Source organism: Castor canadensis, chromosome 3 (genome assembly GCF_047511655.1).
Source record: "Castor canadensis chromosome 3, mCasCan1.hap1v2, whole genome shotgun sequence".
NCBI classification, from domain to species: domain Eukaryota; kingdom Metazoa; phylum Chordata; class Mammalia; order Rodentia; family Castoridae; genus Castor; species Castor canadensis.
The window spans coordinates 181,653,417-181,668,335 of NC_133388.1; the positions used below are offsets into that span (position 1 = coordinate 181,653,417).

General features: G+C 48.1%; 1 long non-coding RNA gene across 2 annotated transcripts; it reads right to left on the reverse strand.

Moving 5' to 3' along the window:
* Positions 1–214: 214 nt before the first annotated feature.
* LOC141421729 (uncharacterized) lies at positions 215–4,400 on the reverse strand. Of its 2 annotated transcripts, XR_012446410.1 has the most exons (4): positions 4,335–4,400; positions 3,922–4,102; positions 1,613–1,702; positions 215–1,498 (listed from the first exon to the last, which is right to left on the reverse strand). It is a non-coding gene; the product is annotated as an uncharacterized lncRNA (long non-coding RNA). The 2 variants fall into 2 exon arrangements; XR_012446409.1 differs by lacking the exon at positions 4,335–4,400 and having other exon boundaries at positions 3,922–4,197.
* Positions 4,401–14,919: the final 10,519 nt, after the last annotated feature.

A 14,919-nucleotide genomic window follows, 5' to 3' on the forward strand; every position in this document is an offset into this window, starting at 1 on the left:
GGTCTGGCGGTACCAGCCCTGCCTGGGAAGCCGCCCCGCAGTAACACCCCACGTCCACGGCTATTCCCCCAAGTCCCGTTAGAATAGCAGAAAAACAGACCAAGTGTCCGCCACAGGAACAGGACCTCACAGGCCACATGAACGACAATCCACCCAGACTGTAAACCAGGACGAGCCACGCTTTGTTGTGACAGAAAACAGGGAAGAGAGCAAATGCTTGTATTGGCTAATATTTACGCGTGAAGTCTGAAAGGTACGCAGAAAAAAACCCTATTGTCAATGGTGGGGCGGACACTGCGTGATTGGGGCAGCGGTGAGATGAAGGCCTTAAAAACTAGACTTTAGTTTTTGAACAGTTTTACATTCACAGAGAAATTGCAAAATGAATAAGACCTCCCGTGCGGCCCGCATCCAGTTCCCGAGCTGTTAGCACCTTACTTCGGACCAGCATGTTGGTTACAATTCATTAACCTCAGTAATTAAATTAGCAACTAAAGGTCGTCTTGATACACGTGTCCTCAGTTTTCCTGTCCCCGTCCCATCCGAAATCCCAATATACTCATCTCTTCCCAAGCTTCTCTTAGCTGTGACGGTTTCTCAGGCTCCCCTTATTTCCTATGACCTTGACAGTTTTGAAGGTCACTGGACAGGTATTTTGTAGGATGTTGCACGGCGACTTTGCAACTGGGAGCCCGGCGGCCGCTAGGGGACGCTGTGCCGAGAGGTCTCCGCCTTCCCGCCGGCCTTGGCTTTGACCCCGCGGCGCAGATCGGACACCCTGTCTGCAGAGGCGCGTGCGCGGTACCCAGCACCGCGTAGACCTGTTTATGGAAGGTGGTCAGGACCTGGGTTGGGGCGGGAGGACCGAGTAAATATTCTCCCTCTTTTCAATGCGAGTAGCAAAGACTTTTCTGAGACTTGGAGCTCGATGCAAGGCACCCCCGCACCATCTCCAGGAGGCCCGCGCTCTTGCAGAATCCTGGCCTGTGCGGTGGCACCCACAGGTGCTCTGCAGGGACCGCTGGCTGCGTTGCACCTTGACTGAGTCGGGACTTAGGGTGGCCAATGTCGCAGCACCACCAGGGCCGCAGACCAGGGGGCGAGGCTGACTCCGGACCTGGCTGGCGGCGAGTGACTGATGGTCCCAGGACCCGCAGGCGCACCAAGGCCTCAGTCTGTGCCTGTGTTGGGGGGCAGAGGGAGGAGGGGGAGGGGGAGATTCTCGCAGAACCTGACCTGCCCTGCGCACCTCTGTGCCTTTGCACCAGCGGCTCTCTCGTCCTGACCCGCCCTTGCACTTCAGGCGGCTTTCCTGTGATGAGGATCGCGTCCTTGCCCTTCATCAGCCAGGTCAAAGGTCAGCTTCTCCTTCCTCACCCTCCTCCCCATCGTCCTCCGGGGATGAAAGCACCGCTCCTTCCTCCCGGTCAAGGGTCCCTGCGGTGGCTCATTTGTTCCCACAATCTGAGGGGCCCGTGCCACTGACGCGCTGCTCCTCCTGGTGCGCATTTAATTCAGAGACGTTAGGCGACCCGCCCAACCGCCAACCTTTGTCCCCACCCGCCCAAACCTTTTGCTGCACTGCAACCCCTAAAGTAATACTGCAAAACACCTGTGCACCTGCTCCCACGACGTCGTCTATATTCATGATAAATTCACGCAGTTGCAAAGGCTGTGATGCCAGTGTGCAGTAAACGCTGGTCTAAAAAAAAATAAAACTGAATGTGTGGCATTTTAAAAGACACTCAGTGAAATCTAAATATCCTATGGATGCCATACAAATCCATCTAGTTTGAATATATGCAAATGAGCTTGCCTTTCACCTTGGAAAAGCTTACCTTTAATTTCCCCCCTTGAATGTTATCCTCATATGACAGCTATCTTATGTTCCAGTGTTTTTATTGACCACTTAGTGTGCCTCTCAGCCACAAAAGTAAGTATATAACTTGACAGTTTTTGTCTCCTGACCATAAGACTCTGAGTGTCAAATTTTTCTTCCTTTTTTTTTTTTTTGTTTTTGGTTTTCCTGAGACTGGACTCCTGGTCTAAAACTCCCTATGTAGGGCAAACTCTCAATCCTCCCTGCCTGCTGAGATTATAGGCCTGCTCCACCACACCCAGTCAAAATTTTCTTCTAACTTGACATATCAACTATTTTTATAAGTACACAATCAAAAATTATAAATAAATTTTTATATAGATTTGAAGAATCAGTATTAAATGGAAAAAATGTAAACTTCACAAAAATGAATGTCCATGAGATGGATGGGACTTTTTATTCAACTTAGTTCAGGTACATGTTGCCAACTATTACTTTTTGCTGGACTGGGAGGGAGTTCGGCATTCATTCTCCTCCTATTTTTCATAGTCACGTTATACACGCTGAAAACCTACTCCCATGAAGATGTTAAAGAATGGAATTTTGTTATGGTACTGAAACTCTACCCTCAAACACATTTCAAGTTATGTCCCAAGAATCACTGATCAGAAATTAGTTCCACCCATGTAGCAGTTTGGCTCAGTCCTCTTGCAGTTTGGGTTGGAAGCCACGATAAACATAGAGTCATTCCCTCTCTGGACTTCTAATCCAGGGTTTTTGGCATTCCCATTATTTGCAGTGCTGGAGGTTTTCACAGCCACATAGCGAGATCCCATCAGATGGGGAACAGCAGGGGTGAGAGGGCAGGTGGAGAAAGAGCCTGACCCTGACAGCAGCTCCTTCTCTGGCTGACCAACTTTAGGAATGTCCTTCCTTGAACAGCTTCATGAACCCCACCTCTAGGTGACCATGGAAATTTGGTCTGACAAGCAATAGAGGCTGTGGTAAGCCCATTTCACAGAGTGGAGTGTGTGTGTGTGTGGTGGGTTCAGGACTGGCTGGGCAGAGTAACTTGGTGGAAAACTTTTGAGCTGTGTCTCTTCTCACTGGGTGGACAGGCAGAGCATCTGGGAAACACAGGCAACCATTCTCCCCCCTGCCCCCACCCCCTCCCTTACCCCCACTCCACCCCCCTCCCGCTCCCCCCCCTCAATACCCAGCAGAAACTATTTTGCCCTTATCTCTAATTTTGTTGTAGAGAGAGTATAAGCAATAATAGGAAGGAACAAGGGTTTTTGCTGGTTGAGATAAGGATAGCTATACAGGGCATTGACTCACATTGATTTCCTGTGCGTGTGTGTTACCTTCTAGGTTAATTCTTTTTGATATAACCTTTTCTCTAGTACCTGTTCCCCTTTTCCTATTGGCCTCAGTTGCTTTAAGGTATCTGCTTTGGAAGGGGACCAGGAACTAGAGAAAAGGTTAGATCAAAAAGAATTAACCTAGAAGGTAACACCCACACACAGGAAATCAATGTGAGTCAATGCCCTGTATAGCTATCCTTATCTCAACCAGCAAAACCCCTTGTTCCTTCCTATTATTGCTTCTACTCTCTCTACAACAAAATTAGAGATAAGGGCAAAATAGTTTCTGCTGGGTATTGAGGGGGGGAGCGGGAGGGGGCGGAGTGGGTGGTAAGGGAGGGGGTGGGGGCAGGGGGGAGAAATGAACCAAGCCTTGTATGCACACATGAATAATAAAAGAAAAATGAAAAAAAAAAAAAAAGGTATCTGCTTTGGTTTCTCTGCATTAAGGGCAACAAATGCTAGCTAGTTTTTTAGGTGTCTTACCTATCCTCACCCCTCCCTTGTGTGCTCTCGCTTTTATCATGTGCTCAAAGTCCAATCCCCTTGTTGTGTTTGCCCTTGATCTAATGTCCACATATGAGGGAGAACATACGATTTTTGGTCTTTTGGGCCAGGCTAACCTCACTCAGAATGATGTTCTCCAATTCCATCCATTTACCAGCGAATGATAACATTTCGGAGAAAATAAATTTTTTGAGCCCATAGTCTGTGGCTCTGTGTTCCAGCAGCACTTACCGCCCCAGGTCTTCTAACTGAACAACAGCTAAGTCTTCATGGCGGTGAACATTCTTGTGCACGTATTGGACGGAAGTCTGAAGGCTTGTGCGCAGCCAAAACCCAGCTCTTTCCTGGATTCCCATGGGTTTGCTTGTCTCAGCCCAGGGAGAATTGTTCATTTAGGGAATCCTCCATTTACCTGAAGGTGAAGACCAGAAGTCAGCTGGTACCAGCAGGGACTTTGCTTTTCACCCTTGATCTCTCCCTGCAACTCCCTCCCTCCCACAGGTCACTGTCCCCATCTGCCTGGAAGGGATCATGACCAGATTGAGGGAGGCGTTTTGGCCTGGCCACAGCCCAGCCTGTTTTCTTCAAATGGTTCCCTGCCATGACCACTCCGCTGGAGGGAGGAAAAGAAGTTGTTCCAGGACCTGTGCACACGGGACTTCTCAACTCCCTCCCTAAAACTACAAACAAACAGAGCTGGGTGGAGGAAAAGGAAGGAGGCGGAGGAGGGAGGCCCAGTGGGGCTGCAGTCCTGCTGTGGTGCTCTGGAACCTGGCAAAGGTCCCCAGGCCTGGCTCCTCTGCAGCCAGGGCTCGTCTCATGTGGCTGTGTAACCACGTGTCTTATCACATCATTATGGCTGTGACAAGCCAGCGCAGAGGGAGCAGCCAGTGGGGGAAGCCGTGGGAGGTGGAGTGAGCAGGGATGGAGGAGTGAAGCGGAGGACTTTCCTCAAATGTGCCCTGCAGGAAGCAGCCAGCAACTCCTCTGTCATCTGTTCAGGGCAGCGGAAGGCCATGGTCCTCCCAGCTCCATTTTTGACCTGATGAGTGGACGGGGAGGTGTAAGTCAGTGTTGTTGGCACCATCCAAGAGTCATCGCTGTGAGCAGCGCTGACAGAGCAGAGAAGGAGGCAGCCTCAGTCTGCTGCCTGCCAAGGTCAGCAGAGTCAACTGAGAGGCTCCACAGCTCCGCCTGGCCAGAGGAGCTGTTAGTAATGTATGACCTTGGCTGTGTCCTCCTTAACAGCCTGGTAGCTCCACTGGCATGGAAGGAAGGCCAAGCCCTCCTGTGCCCCCAGGTCTGCCCTCTCCAGCTCATCTCCTGCACTCTCCCCCACCCCACAGCCAGACACTCCTGCCTTCTCCCTCCCTCAGCTGGTCACTGCTGTCCTGCTGGACACCTCCGTGCTGTGACCTTGACCCTCACCACAGTTCAGGGTCATGGTCTCTTAAGTGTTCTCTTTGGGAGACCATGCTATAACCCTGTGCAGAGCCTACAGAGGGACCTGGAGCACCTGGGTATTTGAGATTTGCCAGTCATGTTTTCCTGTGGTTTGTGCGCTGTCACTGATTCACTCTATACCCTGGAGTTGACTGTGAGCCAACAGTTACTTCCTGGTCCCAAAGGCTGCAGGCTTGGGCTTCTCCAACTAAATGGCCTTTCCACTGACTGGCCAGAAAAGAATTCTCTCCCTATATTGGGCAGGCAGGACAGCTAGATCCCTTTACCAGAGGAGAAGAAAGGGTTAAGGCACTCACCTGGCAGGGCCTTCTGCCCCTACTGCCAGGTAAGACAAGTGCTTGTGGGTGTGGACCCAGCAGTCCAGGGACCCAGAGTGGGGCCTACTTCCAGGTTCAGACCCAGAACAGGGCGAGGGTTTGCCTCTGCTCTAACAAGTTTAACAGCAATGGCAGGGGTCACAGGGTCTCCTGTCACCCCGGGCTGTGTTTGAGCACAGAGCCATGTACCTCCCCCACTCAAAAGGTTAAGAGGTGTGTGCTTTTGACAGGTGGTAGCCAGGCTTACAGGGGCTGGGCTGCCTAATCACCAATCCTTTCAAATCATATCACTGAAATCTCCCACACCTGTGCTTCAAACACAGCGTTTGTGCCTGAAGTTGCACAATGGCATATCAGTGAGCTTGCTTCATCTGGCTCATAATTTAAGGCTTAGAGGTCTCCATTAACTTAGGCAACAGCCTGAAGGCCAAAGTGAGAAAGTCTGATCACCAATTAGCTTTTTTGGGAGGTCTAGGCCCTCCATAGGGCACTCCCACAAACACCTTGAACGTTTGGTGGAGTGAATGCTTCCTGAGTCTGTGAGTCTTTCTGTTTTTTAGAAGTCTGTCTCCACTAAACACACCACACAGTAGGTCTTTGCTCATTGAAGGGAAGTGGTGAATGGCCACAGTGAACTGTCTGTCTGTCTCATCCTTACAATCTTTAAGTCCCTTCAGCCAAAGAGAGGTACAAAACAGAATCTTCTAGAATACTGTTTTCCTCTGCAAAAAGATGTAGTCACCAAGAGTCTGGCATGTGTTCAATACACACAGGAATACACCCACCAGTTCCTCAAAAGCAGTGCCCCTCTCTCCTTGGGGACAGAAACTGCTGAAAGGTGACCAAATGTTTCATGAAACAGCTATTTACTGAACACTGCTATGGACTAGCCACTGGGATTGAAGTGAACAAGATTGATGTGGTGCCTTCCTCATTAAGAGTCATTAAGTAAACAAACATTTAAACAATTTCAAATCATAGCAAATACAGAGAAGGAGGTCCTAAGAGTTAATGCCCAAAGGATGAGTTTCGGTTGTTGTTTTTTAATTGCAGACAACAGAATCCACTCTAGTTGGCTGGGCAGAAAGGGATTTGTTACTGAATGAGTCTACTGCAGAATATCCAGGAAGGCCGGGGAACCATGCTTGGATGCTGCGAGAGAAAGGACAATCCTGCCAGGGGGCTGTCTAGTCACCCTGTGGGAATATTCCAGTGGAACCTTCTGCTGTGGCTGCCCTCCTCCTGTGGCATCTGGACGGACTGGCAGCAGCATTCACACTGCTGAAGGTTAGCCGGTCCCTGCATGGGGTCTGCTCACTGCTCACGCCTGCCCAGCTGTGTGAGGAAGCTCCTGATCCTCGGGTCCTGACCCTAGGCAGAGCTCTAGCTTTTGGGGAGGGAGAAGAACAGACTTTTGAGCTTCTCAGATACTAAGGAAAAGTGAACTAGAAGAAGGTTTGTGACCAAAATGTTAAAATGTTTATCTAGTGATGTGGATATGAAAGATGCCTGACTTTCATTTTAACGCATTTATTTTACTTCCTGCTGCTTACCTGTTTTTTCCCAACTTTTTGCAAGGAACATGTAATATTTACACAATGAAGCCTAAGCCAACAGTGTTATTTTCCAAGGAAAAGAGACGAGGTGCAGTCTAGTAGAATCTCCAAGCTCAGCCGGGACTGATGGTCCTTGTGATTACCCCTCCAGGACAATGGCCACCCCAGGCAGGTCCTGATCATTTGGAGAATTAAAGTCAGTGCTATGTAGCGTTCATGAGAATAATCTAAAGTTGGTAAAGGATGCTCTGGTTGAGCGACCCCTGCATTCCTTCCTTTACTCCTGTCATCAACTTCTGTCCCAGCCTGGTCAGAGGACGGGAACTCTCAGTGTTCTTGTTCCCTGCTCCAGCACCCACACAAAACTGGGGTGGCGTGAGGGGCCTATCCCAGTGGGGTATGACACTGTGAAATAATAAGATGTACTTTGTCTTTGTCCCCCGTTCCTGGCGAGGAGTCCCTACAATCCTTGGAATTTCCTGAGCTATAGGGGTAATGGTAGCATCTTCTGTACGATAGTTGGTCTTAGTTTTGCTCCTGGTTCCTAATACAAGAGCTTCTAAGACACCTGGAATCTCCAGAGTATGAGTGTCTTTGGGCTTATCAGATGGCTGTGTGGGGAGGGGGTTAGAGAGCTTCAGGATGAGGGCTGGTCATCACAGAAGCTAAGACATGATTACAGAGTTGGAACATTCAGCCAGATCTCCAACCTCCAGGGAGAGGAGAGGGTGCCATAAAAAACCCTAAATCATCAACTCTAGTGAGCTTCCAGGTTAGTGAACATGCCAGCAGGGTGGTGCACCCTAAGTCCACAGAGGCAGAAGCTCTTTGCTTAGACCTCACTCCATGCACCTTTTCATCTGGTTCTGTATTTGTATCTGCTATGGTTTAGATCTTCAATGTTTCCCCAAGGTCCATGTGTTAAAGACTTAGTCCCCAGTCCATGGCAACTGGGAGGCAATGGAACCTTCATAAGGTAGGGCCTAGTTGGAAGCCTTCCAGTCACCTGGGGGCTTGTCCTTGATGGGGATATTGGGACCTGGCCCTTTCTCTTTCTTTCTCTATTTTGCTTCCTGTCCACCATGAGGTGAGCAGGTTGCTCAGCCACACACTCCCTGCCAAGATGTGTCACCTTGCCATAGGCTCCAAACCACAGGGTCAACTGATGGTAGAGCCTCTCAAACAGTGAGCCAAAATAAACCTCTCCTCTTTCTTTTCTTTTTTCTTTTGGTGGTACTGGGGTTTGAATGCAGGGCCTCACGCTTGCTAGCCACACGCTCTACCACTTGCCCTAAACTGGTCAGTGACAGGGCTAATATTTGAAATTGGGCAGTCAAGCTCCAGATTCCAACTAGCAGGAGGAAGCAAAGAAGAGTGTTCCCTTCCTTTAATGACATTTTGGCCTGAACTTAGTCACATGCCCTCCACCTTTTTGAAAGTTGATGATTATCTCACTACTTGTGGTTGGTGCCTGAAGTAGAGGAGGTCTTGTGGGACTGAGCCCTTAACCAAGTACTGTCAGAACTGAATTAAATTGAAGGATACTCAGTTGGTGTCCACAGAGATTTGGGAAATTGTTTGCTGTGGAAGAAGCACTCATGTGGGATCACAGCGATTCTGTGAGGAAAGAAACAGTTTTCTTTCAGTGGGTCTCTGAAAACCAATCAATACTGTTTGAGTTCCCATGGGCCCCTGGCCAGGCCGTGGGCTGTGCAGTACATGCAAGACCAGAAGTTATAGTCTTCATCTTTTTTTTTTTTTTTTGGTGGCACTGGGATTTGAACTCAGGGTGTTGTGCTTGCTAGGCAGGCACTCTACCACTTGAGCCATTCCACTAGTCCCAGTGATTTTTTTTTAGTGGTACTGGGGTTTGAACTCAAGGCTTCATGTTTGCTGGCCAGGCACTCTACCACTCGAGCCACTTTGCCAGTCCTTAGTCTTCATTCTAGAAAAAGACAGTTTCACCAGAGGACAAAGCATAAGTTAGAGCAACATTAAAATTCCCCAAATAAACCAGGCCCAGTGGCATGCACCTGGAGTTCCAGCTACTTGGAGGCTAAACCACAAAGATTGAGAGATCAGCCTGGAAAACTCAACAATATCCTGTCTCAAAAAAAATAAATAAATAAAAATAAAAAGATTTGTGTCAGGTGGGAGGGGGTAGGGGTTCATGCCTGCAGTCACAGCTATGGGTGGAGATAGGAGGATCAAGGTCTGATGAGGCCAGTCCCTGACAAAAGTGAGATCCTATCTGAAAAATAAACTAAAAGCAAAAAGGGATGGGAGGTGACTCAAGTGGTAAAATGTAAGGCCCTTACACTTGGTTGAGTTCAATCTCCAATACCAACACACACTACCAACACACACACACACACACACACACACACACACACAATTCCCCAAATAATGTAAACAATGTGTCTAGATAGGATTTCAAGGTTGAAATTTTTCATATTACAAAAGAGTTTTTCTGGCCGCATAGAGTTTTTCACAGTGATAAGAATGTGTGTGTTTGGAGTTACAAGGCTATGTGTTTCTCAAAACTCACGGAGCTGTACACTAATGTGGGTAAATTTTTACTGCAGGTAAAGTATACTTTAATTAAAAAAAAAAACAAAAAACAAATTTACTAACCAAAAATGGTCTTCGCACAGGTCAGAGATCTCAAACAATGGACCCCAGACTCTACAGTGGAAAATTTAAGAGAACAAAGGATTTTGCAGCTTGGGGCCCCTGGGAATTGCACTGAGGCTGTAGCTACTGGGAATGCCCCAGAGAGGCTGCACCCCTGAAAAGCAACTGTGGAAGGCCTTGCAGGTGGGTGCCTGGCCACCCACCCCAGGCCTGTCCCGGCCACACCTCCTGCCCTGGCCCCAGCAGATGCTGAGCTCCTCATGCAGCTCTGCCTTCACTGAGCTGATTTCATGCAAAGAGGATTGATTGGTGTTGACAGGGAGCTATTTACCTGTCTAATTAATTATGCCAACTAATTTTCAACTTAATTGCACTTTTCGGGTCACCGGGAAAGGAGACAAAATTCTCCTGATGCTGTAGCCTTGTGGGAAGGGAGTGGGGGAGCTGCTCCTGAGGCCAAGCTGTGTGGGGTCCTCCAGGTCCCTGCAGTGGTCCCAGCCCTGCTGCCCGAACACTTGTCTGCCCTGTGTGGATCTTTCTAGCTGTGCAAGTTGGCCTCTCACCCAGCAGCTCTTGGCCACTTACCCTCTTAACAGGCATTGATTTGGTGCCTACTGCGTGCCAGCCCCTAACTGGGATAGGCACCAGGTTGCCAAGAAGCCAAGGCCTGCCTTGCCTGCTCTCTACTCCCTCCCAAATGGCTCCCCGGATAGAGAGGATTCTCCATTACACTAGCAATTACAGGATTGGAGCCGGGTATTGGAGACAAACCTGATCCTGGCTCTGCCGACAAGCATTTGAAGAATTTTCTGAACGTCTCTGTGCCTCCTTTTCCAACTCCACAAAAACATTACAGGGCCACCCACTTGTTAAACATCCCTATGGCTGTCTTGTTACCCCAGTTGTCTTATACATTGTCCCATGTTCTGGGTTTATGTTATTTTTTTCCTGTTCATAGGATCAGTTAAAATACATTTTTTAAATTAAAAGTCTATCAAGGGCCAGGCATAGTGGTGTATGCCTGTAATCTGTTATGCAGGAGGATCATGATCCAAGGCAACCCCAGTAAGAAGCCCAAAACCTTACCCGAAAAATAACTAAAACCAAAAAGGGGCTGGGGTGTGACTTGAGTGGTAGAGCACCTGCCTAGCAAATGCAAAGCCCTGAGTTCAAAGCCCAGTAATAATTTTACAAAATCTGACGCATCATTAACACAGTTCAAAGAATTTCCTTCCTTCTGTAAGCTGTCAATGCAAAAGACCAAGACTTCTTTATTTTCCATGTTTCCTACAAGCTAGGACTTCCCTGCCTTTGATGGTTTTGAGATGAGGGGTGGCTACTTTGTAGAAAGCCCCTCCCTTTGGCTTTCTCTGGTATTTCCCCACAATTAGATTTAGGTCATGTATCCATTGCCAGGAATAGCATAGCAGAAATTTGTAATCTCATTGCATGCTACCAGGTGGCTCACGATTTCAGTTTGTCCCATAAGTGGAGCTGGTCGCTGATCACTTGAATCTGAAGGTTTGCTTTTTTTTGTTGTTAGTACTGGGGTTTGAACTCAGGACCTCTCACTTGCTAGGCAGGTGCTGTGCCACTTGAGCCACTCTGCCAGCCCTGATCACTTGATTAGGGTAGTGTCTGATAAGTTTCTAGTTCCCCCTTTGTAATTATTAAGTGTTGTATGGGGAGTTTATTTGAAACTATTTTAAATATACCATTCCTCCTGAAACTTTCAGATACTTACTTCTGTCAGTATGGACTTGTGGCTTCCTGCTTTACTGAATGCATTGTAATCCATTAATGCTGTCATTTTGACACAAAAAATGCCCCAGGTGCGGCAGGTGGGAGCCCTTTCATGCTGGCTCCTGTGTCTTTTTGACACATTCTCACTGTTCTTTGGGCTCTTGCTTGCTTTCTGGCACAAGATATTCCAGGGTCACCTGGTACTCTCCCTGCCCCAGACATGAAAGCGGCTGCTTCTCCGAGAGGCCCTGGACACTAGGTGTTGAACTTGGGATCTGAAATGACCCCCAAAGGCTCATGTGGTAAAGGACTGGTTCCCAAGGGCCTGGCAGAGTGGCTCAAGCGGTAAGAGCGCCTACCTGGCCAGTGTGAGGCCCTGAGTTCAAACTCCAGTGCTGCCAAAAAAATCAAAACAAAAGCCATCTTTAGCCAGGCACTGGTGGCTCACAACTGTAATCCTAGCTACTCAGGAGCAGAGATCAGGAGGACCGCAGTTCAAAGCCAGCCCAGACAAATAGTTCTCAAGACCCTATCTTCAAAAAACCCATTACAAAAAAGGGCTGGGGAAATGGCTCAAGGTGTAGGCTCTTCGTTCACACCCCAGTCCCACAAAAAAAAAAAAAAAAAGGACTAGTTCGCAGCTGGTGGCACTATTGGGAAGTGATGGGAACTTTAGGAGGCGGGCCTAGCTGAAGGAAATGGGTCATGGGGGGTGTGCCCTTCAGGGATGTGGGGATCCCCATCCTTCGTTCTCACTCTCTCTGGCTCCTGGCTGCCATGAGGTGAGCAGCTTTGCAGCTTTGCAGCTTTGCCCCACCATGATTCTCTGCCTTTCCTCCTTTAACTTTATTTCCTCAGGTATTTTGTCACAGTGACTAAAAGCTTAATTAATGGACAGACTTCTACAAAATAACAGTTAATCGACTTAAAGAAGGAAGGATTTGTTTTGGTTCACAGTTTCAGAGGATTCAGTCCATGGTTATCTGGCTCCATTGCTTTTAGGCCCTGGGCAAGGCAGAAACCTCATGGTAGAAAGGCATGGGGAAGAAAGCCCTCACCTCATGGCAGCCAGAAAGAGCAGAGAGAGACAGACAGACCGAAACAGAGAGACAGACAGAGAGAGAGAGAGAGAGAAGAAGAAGGAGGAGGAAGAGAAAAAGAGGGAGGGAAACAGGGACAGGAAGACAAAAAGGAAGAGGGAGAAGAGGAAGAGACGAAGGGACAGAGGACAAGCTTTTTTCTTCTAGGTTACTTCCCCAGTGATCTGCTTGCTGCAAACATCCTAAAATTTCCACTGTGTCTAAATAATGTCATCAAATTATAAATCCATTAATGGATAAATTCATTGCATTGGGGACCAAGACTTCCACATGGGAAACTTTAGGGGACATTCCAGATTCAAACTGTACCTCTAGGTACACACACCACTGTTGGAGTGTCACTGTCATAGAACTAGGGGAGATATATATTTATAGAATGTTTATGTTTCATATCATTGATTGGACATATTTACAAATAGTATATTTATAATTTATATATCACATATTAGAATTTATTTTTTATTTCTCTCTATAACATTGGAGACTATGAGTTCAAATCTGTGCCTCTCATTCATTTTGGTTTTCCCTGTCTGTATTTGGAGCTCTGGGTCAAAATCGCCCCCACCCAAGAACCATTCCCTTAGACAATGGAATTCTCAGGATGTCCCAAGGCCGTGCACTCGCTAACAGGAGCCTAGTTTTACACTGTCTCTCATTGTTGGGTGGCCCCTTACCTAAGGTGACCACAGAAAGAAGAAGGGACATGAGTCCACAGTGCCCGTCACTGAGGGCTCTTTAATGAGGCCTCCTCAGTGTGTGAATGTGCGACTCCACACTCAGCCAGCCTTCCTGGGCCACAAGTGCAGTCCCAGGTGAGAAAGTCTGCTGTCACAGCCAGCAAGAATGACGACATTTCACAGGGCGGGGCTGCTGCCCAGCTAGGTGACTTTGAGAACAGTCACTTCCTCTTTCTGGGCTCCAGTTTTCTCATCAGTCAACTAAGGGCTTCCCATACCTTCCAGATTCCAGGTGAGGACTTCCCTTTACCAGATAAAGTGTGGAGAGGAGTCAGCTCTTGGCTCAGTGAGTAATGTCTGCCAGAAGCACAGGCATGGGGCGATGAGTGAACCGGTGTCTTTATCCTGCATTTGCTGATGTTCTGCAGGATTCGACTGGAGTCTGTGTGAGGGCCGGGAGTTAGGAACAGGAGAAGCAAGGCCCTGAAGGGGAAAGTTCCACTCAGATTTTTTTCATGTGAGTGTGTGACACTGGAGTTTGAACTCAGGGCCTTCACCTTGAGCCACTCCACCAGCCCATTTTTGTGTTGGGTGTTTCCGAGATAAGGTCTCGAGAACTATTTGCCCAGCTGGCTTTGAACCAGCTGATTTCTGCCTCCTGAGTAGCTAGGATTACAGGTGTGAGCCACCGATGCCCGACCACAGATTTTGTTTTTTTGAGAGTAGGTCTTGCAGTGTAGCCTAGGTTGGTTTTGAAATCACGATCCTCTGGCCTTCCTCCATCTCCCAAGTGCTGGGATTACAGGGGTGCACCACCAGCTTTTCTTTTTTTTAATTTTTTTTTTTTTTTTTTTTGGAGAGCTCTTCTGTGAGAGGATAGGGTGAAATGGTCCCTATGGGTCACAAAGACCAACCTCTGTTTCCGAGGAGCACTCAATCATTTATGAAACTGACAAAGAAAACTAGGGTCGGATGAGAGGAAAACTCCATGACACCCATCCACTTCTTTCTCTTTGCCCACCCTCTGGAACCAAGAGGAGGATTTGTAATGCTCTGAGAGCAGAAAGGGAAGGGGAGGAGTAACGTTTGAGAACAGTCACTCACAGTGCAAGTTCATGGGCTTTGCCCTTTATTATCTGTGTGATCTTGGACAAGTTACTCAACTTTTCTGGGCCTTGGTTTCTTCTTCTGTGAAATAAGGTCCAGGAATCCATCTTGCAGAGAGCCAGCATGCAGTGAAGTTCAATGATGGGCAAGTTTGGGAAAGGCCAGGCTGCAGTGTTCACATGGGGTCAGGACTTGGTACTTAGTTTGTCAGGCAATGGGGAGCCATGGCCAGTTTTGAACCGTGGAATGATCTAGAGCAGCTCGCATGGATCGTTACCCCTTATCCAGCTCTATGTCACTAGAATAGACAGAACTCAGGAGATGCAGAATCAGAGAATGATCCAAATAGGACAGACTAGACCAGAGAGGAAGGAGGACAGGAAGAGCTGTGAGGAATGATCAAGTCCACTTCCATGAGCAAGAGTTGGCAGAACACAGAAGAGAGAGGGCCAACAGCCACCAAGGCAGTGGAGGGATTACTGGCTTTGTCCTTGAGGCTCAGGGGACGGTCAGGAGGAAAGGAGCAGAACAAAGGGAGACTTGCCTGAGATTGTGAGTTGAATTCCTTTGTTGTCTCTCAAGTGAGGAAGGAAATTTCTTTGAAATTGCTTGTCTCCACTCTGGGTGGAAC